Source organism: Caretta caretta, chromosome 11, assembly GCF_965140235.1.
Source record: "Caretta caretta isolate rCarCar2 chromosome 11, rCarCar1.hap1, whole genome shotgun sequence".
Classification (NCBI taxonomy): domain Eukaryota; kingdom Metazoa; phylum Chordata; order Testudines; family Cheloniidae; genus Caretta; species Caretta caretta.
The window spans coordinates 26,724,528-26,736,588 of NC_134216.1; the positions used below are offsets into that span (position 1 = coordinate 26,724,528).

Here is a 12,061-nt window from a genome sequence, read left to right on the forward strand (position 1 = left end):
CATGTGGGGAGAATGAGACTACCAGTGCAGTCATGGGTCCTCCATCTTCATCACTCCCCTTGCCCATCTGTGTCCTGGCCCCTCCTCCCCTGCACCTTCCATACAGGGTTCTTTCCCTGGGTTGGGCTCTGTGCAGGAGTTGCACATCCTCTATTTGCCACCACTTTGCCACTTTCTCTCATACAGTGACGTGCACTGATTCCACTGTCAACAAGCACTTTGCATTGGGACTAATGGCAGTTATCCCCTCATTTCTGTTTTAAAGGTGTCAGCTGGAATCTGAATTGTTTAATGACATTAAGGGACTGATCCTGCAATGGGTTTGAGCATCCGCAACTACTGACTTCACTTGGAGAAGAGAGTGCTCATCATCTTGCAGTATTGGGTCCACAGTACAGCCCTTTGGCTCCTGGCAAATTTTATTTAATTTCTTTGTATGAGATAAAACAACACTATCCCAGGCTTGAAGCACCTATAAACCTGTCACTGTGGCTTTCATTTGGATGAAGTTTGGACACACCCAGAATATAATTTTCTTTGTGGTCTCTGTTGATGAGTCTCACTTGGATTGCATTTTATTTCTCTAATGCAGGGGTTCCCAAACTGTGGGCCACAGCCCGAAGGTGGGCTGCGACGCAGTTCCTGGTGGTCCATTGACACAGCTGCATTCTCCAATTAAGCTGGGAGAGGGTTTTTTTTTGGGGGGGGGGCATGTAGGGGCATTGCTCCTTTCCCAAAAAGCTGCATCTTTCCTTTCCACTCCCCTCCTGACCCTAGCCCTTCAGTGCAGCTCCAGGGTACATGACCCCATCCACTTGCCCTGCCTGACAGAGCCTACATAGGGAAAGCATATGGGTCTGCACTCAAGGGCTGGAGTAAACGGGGATGAAAACTGAAGATGAGATCAGGTTGAGCCTCACTAACATATGTCCCCACCTGGAAAAACTGTGCAAGAAGAAGCAGGCACATTCATCTCATTAAGAAGACTCCAGGTCTGTAAGTAATTTGGTTTTTATTTACAGTATTTGATACTTTTTCTTATTCGTAAAGAGTAGGGTTGGGCCTTTACTTAAACAGCACAGACATTTAGATTTTACACTATAAAAATTGAAAACAGAATACAGTGTTCGTAGTTGGACAAATATTTTGTTTTAAAATTAACAAATAGTGTTTTTTAAAAACAATTTTGTTCGCGCTGTGTTGCTTATTAATCTGTTTTATACAAAATTGTGTTTTCCCTATTTGAGCACCACATTTTGCTCTCAACATTTTTTTAAAGTGTAGTTTTACTAAAACTGTTGGTTTCAAAGATCTTGCAGCATTTCTTTGAATGCATATTGCTCGGGATTTCTATCATTACAATTGTTTACATTAAAATGAAAAGGAAACGTGCATTGTTTATTTACAGTGACGTTTATATGTAGGTAATAATTCAAATTAATAGTTTTCCTCAAGAAGTGTTAATAGTGGGCTGCAGTGCCTATTACAGTTGCACAGGTAGGCCTCGGGGAAAAAAGTCTGGGAACTCCTGCCCTAACATACCATATTTTGTGGCAGAATTGAGATGCCAAGGAAAAATTCCAAGTGGAGTTTTGGCATGTATTAGACATCAGCAGTACTGACAATAAAGGTGTGAAGCTAAGATTGCCTTCTGCAAGGGCAGCTTATCCAAGGGTTAGGGAAAAACATAAACTGAGCAATAAAATTACAGGGAAAGATTCATGTTTACTTTACTCATTTTACTACTGCAGGAAAAAAGTGTAATATCCTCACAATGTAAACAGATGTGTTCTATATATATAACTAAATATAGTTAGTGCCCTTTGAAGAGGGAGCTAAGAGACATGGGAATCCTTTGAGAGGCTCAGGTAATAGTTATAATCCTTGTCAAGTGGTCATTCTCATCTAGCAAAATCCTCCTTAGTATAGTTGAACAAACATTCACCAGTAAAGCTTGTTTTTTCTGTACCACGGATGCAGTTGTTAAACAACTTCTTCCAAACCCACTTTGGGACGGAGTTCAATCATTAATCTCAATAAAATATTGTTGGCTTCTAACAGTATCTGGTTTAGATTTGATGAAGTTTATTACATTAAACCCTCTGTGGTCATTTAGGGATTTTTCCAGCCACAGAGAGTACCACATGTTTTTTTTTTTTTTTTTGACAATCTGCTATAGCTGTGGACTAATTACAGTTCTGCTCTGGACACAGATAAATTTGCCATCTTTTTGTCCCATGGAAGAAAAAATATTCAGAGGTTTTATGTACCTCCATCCTAGCTATTCTGCAAATTTCAGGACTGGTGGCAGTTTTGATGCTGATGTACATATATTTAAATCTCCCTTGATATCTGAGGCTAATGCAATCAGCTTTGCAATAGGAATGGTTCAAATAAAGAACTTTGTAACTCTTTCCCAGCCTGGATGCCTCTGCCATGAAAGGGTTAATAATGACTTAGCAGCAGGTTGTGCATGGATGCACTTTCACATCCTGAATGTTGACAAATCACCCAAATGTCTTTCTCTGCTAGACATATTGACCTGTCATTGCAATGATCAGTGATTCAGAAAACTTCCTGAATTTTTAACCCAAGTTTTAACAGAAGTGGCTTTGGCTGCGTATGTGTTTCCTGCAGTGTAATGGCCAATAATGTATCCGACGTGCAAGGACAGTTCCTGGAGGCTGCAGTTATAATGTTATGCTAAACACTTAATAAAAAGCACATCAATCTTTTTCTTCACCTCAGAAATATGTGCCACAACACCTGCTAATGTGGTTTTTCTACATTTTGATCTCACCAGCATGTAACAATTCAAGAAAAAGTAAAGCTTAAGTTCACATTTCAGGGCATGACTTGGGGGTCTTGAATAATTACTACCATGTCAAAACTACAAATTATTGTTACTTCCATGATCTTTACAGTATTATTTGCATGCTTCTGGCTGGTTTCTCTCTCTGTGTATATATGTGCGTAAGAAGATATATGTACATACCATCCAAAACATTTGGGTCTGATTCCAGCTGATGATAAACATAGATGCCCCTCAGAAAACCAAGTTCAGTCTTGTAATACACATCATTTTTTTCTGAGGCCCACATTTTAGTTTAAATCTGCAGTGGAATTCCATGCATTGGGAGTGATGTTCATAGAGTACAGGCAATATACGGTCCTAAGGAAATCTATCCAAACTTTAATTTGGATGAAATTAAACTTCTGGCACAATTCATTTCTGTTGCCATCTCTCTTGGCCTGACAATAGCTAGAGATAACCATAGTATTTATAACTCTCTATATTGGATTTGGTTCCAGATTGTCTCATGTAGTGCTACAGAAGCCTGAATTGTTTGCAATGTGTGTATTTCAGTAAAAGCATCTGTTGTGTAATTCCAAAGATACTTTGTGCAAAGAAAATGATGCTATCCCATCAGAGTATGATCTTGGAAATAATTTTAAGATCTAACTGAGCTGTAGTGTCTTTGCTAGGACAGAATAATTTGGTTTTGGTTTAATGAAGCTCTAATTGTTCAGAAATGTAAGAGTGTGCAATAGAAAAGTCCCAAAGTCCATGCTTTCCATGTGCATTCATGCACAGCTGTCCAAGGTCCCAGGTGTGTGTGATGCTAAGTGTTTCCTGACAGGTGGCTGACAAGTTCGGCTGGACTCCTTTGCAGCCTTAGTACTATTTGTAGTCGAGTACTGTCAGATGCCTATGTGACCTAGCAGGAGTAGATGATGAAACACTATAATGGCTCCAATTGTTCTTCTCCAGAAGAACTCCCTGAGGGGGGGTGGGTAATTGGTTCTCCCCTTCTGGGGTCGCAGAGGGATCATATAATCACTGTTTCTCTTCAAAATCTACATGAAGCCTTTGGGAGAGATAGTGAGATGCTATGGACTTGGCTGCCAGCACTGTGTCAATGACACTCAACTCTGTATGTCATTTTCAGCTGATGCAATCACTGCAACTGCTAAAATGTCAGAATGCCTACAAGATACTGGCTCTTGGGTGAGGAATAGCTGTCTCAAGCTGAATCCAGGCAAAACTGAAGTTATGGCTCAGATCACTGTGAGCACTATCAGGCTTGTTGTGCTCATGTCTTTCCACTGGCTCCCAGACCTCCTCCCAAAGCCAGTTTAAGACCCTGGTCCAAATTTTTAAAGCAGTTAATGGATCAAGCCCCAACTACATCTAAGACTAACTTTTGATTTATGGACCACCGTGATGGTTGTGCTCCTTTAGGACAATGCATATTTCAAAGCCCAGCACATGGCATGTGAGAGCTGGGGTCAAAGCATCCTCTGTTGAGGACATCCAGCTATGGAACAATCTTCCACAGGAGACCAAGCAAATCAAGAGTCTGACTATCTTTAGGAAACATTGGAATGCCTTCCTCTTTGAGAAGAAATTTCTGCCGTTAAGTGATGCTCACAATTAAAATACTCCGTTTATTCCCAACCCCCTGCCAACTACCTCACAAAAAACAAAAACAAAAACCCTTACCTGCAAGCAAAGCTTTGACCCTATAACGGGACGAGGGTCAGTGACTCCATGAAAATCCCCTAGGAACTTTGCTATTGTTATTGATTTTATGTGGGAGACTATGGTGATGGGCAGCAGTATAAAACTTTAAGATAGGAGTACAATCAATTTCAGTTGACTTCCACTGGAGTTAAGGATGCAGAGTTTCTCACAGAGTTTCTACCCTTAAAAAAAAATGGGCTATGGGAAATATTTAGGTTTTTTTTAGAAAGCAATTGTATTTATCTTTAAAAACACACAGTATTTTCAACAAGTGAGCTCCACTGATCTTTTTTCCAAGTATGGTTTTCAGGGATGTTACAGGAGAAACGTGAAGTTTGAAAGACAACTATTAAAGATATTTTACCCTTCAGTATATACTGGAGTGCAATATTACCGTCTGAATGAACATTTGGCACTTTTCTGTTGTTTGTGAGATTTCTGAATAATGCCGTGTGCATTCACTCTGGACGTGGGGCAGACAGTGTCATTGTAATCTTATTTTTAGTGTGAAAATAAGGTACTAATAAGACAATTGGCATTTTTCTTCCTTGTCTGTTTCAACTTTAATATCTTGGGCTTATTCTAGAAAAATAAATTCTTGTGGTAGCCTTAAAAGATGGTATCAAGACAAGGGAAGAGTACAAGACACCATTGCAGAAAGAGAGGTCAATGATGATACATACCATTATATTTTGTGCTTGAAAAGCAAGAAAAATGGAACCCAAAATAAACAGAGTATAACTTTTTAAAAAAATAGTCACAGACAGCAGCATGATGAGGTACCAGGAGTAAAAGTGATGTATCCCCTGCACCTTCCCACACACTACATCCTTGAGAGAAGAAATTGCTTTGTAAATGCAGAAGACCTAAAAAGTCAGCCTAACATGGGACTGTCAGCAGGCATCAAATGAAGCTTTTGGGAATGATGAAAACTTTAAAAGCTCACTTTTATCACCACACAAAAGTTCATACAGGGCTGCTTAGAGGGTTAATCTGTAATGACAGACACAAGCCAAGAGAGTGGTTGTACACTGTAGACCAGAAATCCAAAACCCTTCTACTAGTCCTGGCTTCTATTTATTTCCAGTCTTAACTTATAGATATCTTCTGAACATTAGCAGCTGCCATATTAGCATGGACAAGGTCTATCTTCTCCAATAACCTGTCTCCAACAGTGCCAAATGCTTCAGAGGAGTTTTCTGACTTATTGGGATAATGCTTCTAATGGTGCTGTACTGTACAATGAGAAAGTCTACAGAATATTACCCTGATTCAGCAGGAATCATAGTCCTTATAGCTTTCACTAGAATTTGTATCAGGCTTTTGGGAGCCTACAATACCCTAAGAACTGGATTCAGTGTGTCAGTGGCCACAGAGGGAAGCTGGCACAAGGCCCCTGGGACCTTTAAGGTAGGGTTCTGCACTGCTGAATCTAGTCTGGGCTCTGAGGAGAGGGTGCACAGCTTCATGGCCCTGATTCAGCACAGCATGTATGCATGTGGTATGCTCCACTGCAGTAAATGAGATGTAATCACATGCTTAAATGTTTTGCTAAATTGGGATCTATGCAATTTAAATACAGAGGGGCCAGATTCTTCTCTTATTTACTTCAGTGTGTAGGTGAGGTCACTACTGAAGTCAGTCTAGATTCTCTGGGTTTTCACTTCTGTACAGTAATTGATAGCTGAACCTGAAGGAGACTTCAACCTTGAGATCTGTGTGATGTCTAGTTCAAAAGTTAAACACGGTGAGATACAGCAGAACAGACTTGGAAGTTTAAACATTATGTGAAGTTACTTTTGTTGTATCTGAATTTACTGAGTTGACGTACTGTCCACACCAACCCTCTGGGGTAGGAAAACTTTTTGCAGAAGAGTAGAGACAGAGCCACAGACCCGGTGAAGTGATTTGTCCAAGGTCACGCAGAATGTCAGTGGTAGAGCCAGGAATGGAGTCCAGGAATTCGGTTCCCAGTCCCCTGCTCTAACCATGCATCAGCACGGTGTGCCCTACCTTTGAAAAAAACCAACCCCAAAGTATTGGGGCTGCCTGTATCTTTTTAAATATTATGATACATTTCAAGGAAGTTGCACAACTCTTGCGATAAGAAAAGGAGTACTTGTGGCACCTTAGAGACTAAACAATTTATTTGAGCATAAGCTTTCGTGAGCTACAGCTCACTTCATCGGATGCATACTGTGGAAAGTACAGAAGATCTTTTTATACACACAAAGCATGAAAAAATGGGTGTTTACCACTACAAAAGGTTTTCTCTCCCCCCACCCCACTCTCCTGCTGGTAATAGCTTATCTAAAGTGATCACTCTCCTATGTGTATGATAATCAAGGTGAGCCATTTCCAGCACAAATCCAGGTTTTCTCCCCCCCCCAACACACACACAAACCCAGTCTGTGTAGGGGGGGTAGGAAAAAACAAGGGGAAGTAGGTTACCTTGCATAATGACTTAGCCACTCCCAGTCTCTATTCAAGCCTAAGTTAATTGTATCCAATTTGCAAATGAATTCCAATTCAACAGTCTCTCGCTGGAGTCTGGATTTGAAGTTTTTTTGTTGTAATATCGCAACTTCCATGTCTGTAATCGCGTGACCAGAGAGATTGAAGTGTTCTCCGACTGGTTTATGAATGTTATAATTCTTGACATGTGATTTGTGTCCATTTATTCTTTTATGTAGAGACTGTCCAGTTTGACCAATGTACATGGCAGAGGGGCATTGCTGCACATGATGGCATATATCACATTGGTGGATGTGCAGGTGAACGAGCCTCTGATAGTGTGGCTGATGTTATTAGGCCCTGTGATGATGTCCCCTGAATAGATATGTGGGCACAGTTGGCAACGGGCTTTGTTGCAAGGATAGGTTCCTGGGTTAGTGGTTCTGTTGTGTGGTATGTGGTTGCTGGTGAGTACTTGCTTCAGGTTGGGGAGCTGTCTGTAGGCAAGGACTGGCCTGTCTGCCAAGATTTGTGAGAGTGTTGGGTCATCCTTCAGGATAGGTTGTAGATCCTTAATAATGCATTGGAGGGGTTTTAGTTGGGGGCTGAAGGTGACGGCTAGTGGCGTTCTGTTATTTTCTTTGTTAGGCCTGTCCTGTAGTAGGTGACTTCTGGGAACTCTTCTGGCTCTATCAATCTGTTTCTTCACTTCCGCAGGTGGGTATTGTAGTTGTAAGAATGCTTGATAGAGATCTTGTAGGTGTTTGTCTCTGTCTGAGGGTTGGAGCAAATGCGGTTGTATCGCAGAGCTTGGCTGTAGACGATGGATCGTGTGGTGTGGTCAGGGTGAAAGCTGGAAGCATATAGGTAGGAATAGCGGTCAGTAGGTTTCCGGTATAGGGTGGTGTTTATGTGATCATCGTTTATTAGCACTGTAGTGTCCAGGAAGTGGATCTCTTGTGTGGACTGGACCAGGCTGAGGTTGATGGTGGGATGGAAATTGTTGAAATCATGGTGGAATTCCTCAAGGGCTTCTTTTCCATGGCTCCAGATGATGAAGATGTCATCAATATAGCGCAAGTAGAGTAGGGGGCGTTGGGGACGAGAGCTGAGGAAGTGTTGTTCTAAGTCAGCCATAAAAATGTTGGCATACTGTGGGGCTATGCGGGTACCCATAGCAGTGCCGCTGATTTGAAGGTATACATTGTCCCCAAATGTAAAATAGTTATGGGTACGGACAAAGTCACAAAGTTCAGCCACCAGGTTAGCCGTGACATTATCGGGGATAGTGTTCTTGACGGCTTGTAGTCCATCTTTGTGTGGAATGTTTGTGTAGAGGGCTTCTACATCCATAGTGGCCAGGATGGTGTTATCAGGAAGATCACCGATGGATTGTAGTTTCCTCAGGAAGTCAGTGGTGTCTCGAAGGTTGCTGGGAGTGCTGGTAGTGTAGGGCCTGAGGAGGGAGTCTACATATCCAGACGATCCTGCTGTCAGGGTGCCAATGCCTGAGATGATGGGGTGCCCAGGATTTCCAGGTTTATGGATCTTGGGTAGTAGATAGAATATCCCAGGTCGGGGTTCCAGGGGTGTGTCTGTGCGGATTTGATCTTGTGATGTAATATGAATAAATCTGTTGCAAGAATTATGCTCTGGAGCAATTTATTGTTTTTTACCTTATGAAGTCTCTATGATTGAAGTACTTCATGAATGCCTGAATTTAATTTGATGAATAAGAGTTAACTGCGTGCGGGAGCGTCATGTTATATCTCTGACATGAGTGAAGTATTTCCCTGACACCATTTGCTTCAAGCCCTTGGGGGAAAAAGTCTTTCTTTTGGAATGTTCTTTTAATCATGACATATGTTTTTTGTTTCAGGACTTTACACATTAACTTTGAACTTCAGAAGGATGTGCGAAGCATAGACTTCTATTACATGATTTGGCTCCCAGCCCACAGAAACTAGCAACAACCACCTTCATTTCATTAAAAACAAAAGTTTGAAGAATTTTAGGGTCATAACCATTAATCTATTATCACAGTTTTCTCAAGGAGGCATGCAATGCTCAAAAAATAAAATCTAAGGAAGAAAAATTGCTGAATGAGGTAGGTCATCTTAGGAGATTTTTGATGAAAGCATTAAAGCTTTCTGTTTAAGTTTCTGTAATGGAGTCAACAAAGCATCAGATGTACAAACTGTTTTGAAAAGGCTGAGCACTACTGTATGTTGCTGGATCTTGATTTAACTTTGGTAAATACATTCTATAGAAAAGCCGTTGGTACTCTACCCATGAAGATATTGTTTTCCGACTTGAAGAATTGCCTCTCAGGAGATTTGATTTTTTTATTATATGCTCCTTATCCCTTTGAAATACAACACTTCAATTAGCCCAAGGACAATTTAAAATAGAAGGCTGGTTTCATACTTGTCTAGCACACCAAATAGCCTAACTTTTAGCAAATTAACTGTAACTTCTCTAAGAAAAAACCCACAGCATTGTGTCTAGCTCAGTGCACAGTATTGTTCAAAAATCAGAGTGGTTTGAATGTCTCAAGAATGGGATAGAAAATCATACTGAATATTAGAGCTGGTCAGAAAAATGTTGACAAAAACAAAGTTTTAATGGAAATCAAATGCTGTGAACATTTTCACTCTCCCCATATGCCCCTTATTTTTGATCCTCTCCACTGAAAATATTATAGTCCTGTTATATAAATTGATGGTTCACTCTTATCTGGAATATTATGTTCAGAGACCTGACCCCTTCTCAAAATTAGATATGGAGGATATTGAAAATGTCCAGAGACGGGTGACAAAATTGATTAGAGCCATGGAGAGACTTCTGTATGAGGAGAAATTGAGAAGACCAAGATAGTTGTAGAAGAGAGATGAGAATACAAAATATGGAATGGTAGAGAAGAGGTAAATCAGGTTCTCCTGTTTACCTTTTCTCATATTATAAAAAATAAGGGAATAGAATAAAACTGAAAGACAATATATTTAAAGATGATAAGAGGAATTTTTTGCACCATATATAATTAGTCTGCAAAACTCCTTGCCACCACATATCATAAGACTTTATGTAAATAATGAGATGATCCACACTTACAATGAATCCACAATTATTTCTTAGAGGACAAAGTTATCAAGGATGTAAGCCCTTATGCCTCCAGTCCCTTCTGGCCTTGGAACGTATGACTCTATAATCAAATCACTAACTGATATGGGCTAGGTCAAGAAACTCCCTTTATGGGCAAGGTATTCCACTGTGGTGTTTCTTGCACCTTCCTCTGAAGCATTTGGGATTAGCTACTACTGGAGACAAGAGACCGGACTAGATGCACCACTAGCCTATATTTATAAGGCACCTGTGATAGCAGTAATGTGTCATGTATGCACAGACTGTTTATGGGGACGAGTTTGAGTTCTTATTTCCTGTGTAAACATTTATTCAGGACTATTTGTATCCCTTGGAAAAGAATCCATGGTGTTTTCTGTGTTCAGTTTCCACTGCATGTTCCTAACATCCATTTTCTTCCTGGAAGAAATCTCAATACCTTTTTGTTGCTGCCCTTTGTAGCTTGATTTCTGTAACTGAATAATGTTCTGCACAGTCCGTATGCTGCTGGCTGCTAAACTGTTGTGTTGATGAGAGATGCCTCTTGTTACCAAGTTCTCCATGACCTTTACAGGCCTCATACAGGGACAACTTTGCAAGTATTTTGTGTGCTTGCTATATTATTTGCAAATCCACTCTTCCTCAATGCCCCAAGCCTAAAATTTCCATTATTGTGGATTTGGGGGAGTAAAAGGCGTGATTGTAATATTTTTATGATGTATCTGTTTTTAAAAATACGGTGAAAAACTGATTTTTTGAAAGGCAAGTAAATCCTCCTGGTCGGGGGCTAGTTTAAAACATAATATTAAATTACTTATTTACTAGAGAGTAATATCTGGAGCTGTGCAGTCCATTTGCAATCAAACTCATTTTATTACAAAAAGTCTAGTCAGTTTCACAGAAAGGTTTGCCAAGGATGAACAGGTCATGGGGACTCAGAGGAAGGGATGAGCTTGTAGTTTTGCACAACACTGGAACTTAGGGGATCTAATTCTACTTGTAGCTTGGCAGGCAACTCTAGTGTGACTTCATATGCGATAAATGACTACTTATTTAAGGGACTTGCTTAAAATGGGGCTATGCAGATAATGCACATTTGTCATTTTAAAAAAATCCATTGTCTCATTTACTGCATGTTTTGCCATGTTTTTTCCCCCTGCTGGGACTCATTGTGCTGTGATTCTGTGTGTCACGTGGGAGATTGCTCCTAACATGGGAGAGTAGGAAGAGTTGTAGCACTATTAACTTGTAATGCTCAAAGTTGAAGGAAGGCTACATTCTAGTCACACTGCTCTCCCCTAATTCTTGCAGTGCCCCCAAACTGTGTTGGTAGAACTGTGGCTAGCTACTAATGATACATGTAACTAATGATGTGAACTGTTTCAGAGTGGTAGCTGTGTTAGTCTGTATCAGCAAAAAGAACGAGGTGCCACAAGTACTCCTAAGGGTGTAAACTGTTGCTAGAGCTTGCGAGAATACATTCACTGTTTCTTTAAATCTCTACATCAGGAAGTCAGGTCGGAGGGAAGCTAGGGAAAGTTTTCGGTAGTAGCTGGACAGTGAAGAAGAGAGGGGAAGAGTAGCTTCTTGGGCTAATGCTGTTTCCTTATTCTAACATTGTTCAGCGTTAGAAGTGACTCTTTCTGTACTGCTTTGCCAGTGTCACATGACAGTACTGATCAATGCTTAGCTTCCTTTCCCTGATTTCAGGGAACTGAATGCTGATCAAACTAATGCTCTCTGCTGCTTGCCATTAGACCAGGAGAACTGAGCCCTCTGACCATCTCTCTTCCCTCATCATGTGGCGCTACCAAATAGCCAACATTTGTTTGAGGAAGCAAGACTAAGGAAAATCCATGCTTGGAGATGGCTTGGAAGACACAGGGGGAGCTAAAATGAAAGTCAGGGAGAAAGTGTGGTGGCTGGCCCCAGAAAGGGAAAAAAAGGAGGGGGGCTTTCCAG

At 40.8% G+C, this 12,061-nt stretch overlaps 1 protein-coding gene across 5 annotated transcripts in view; it reads left to right on the forward strand.

The window, feature by feature from the left end:
* LYPD6B (LY6/PLAUR domain containing 6B) overlaps positions 1 to 12,061 on the forward strand; it is a 132,781-nt gene that overhangs the window by 36,458 nt on the left and 84,262 nt on the right. The window contains exon 2 of one of the 5 annotated variants that reach the window (XM_048869165.2): positions 8,859 to 9,086. The exons of the other annotated variants lie outside the window; for them this stretch is intronic. The gene's annotated coding sequence lies outside the window, so the exon portion shown is untranslated. The remainder of the gene's footprint in view (positions 1 to 8,858; positions 9,087 to 12,061) is intronic. 5 annotated transcript variants of the gene reach the window in all.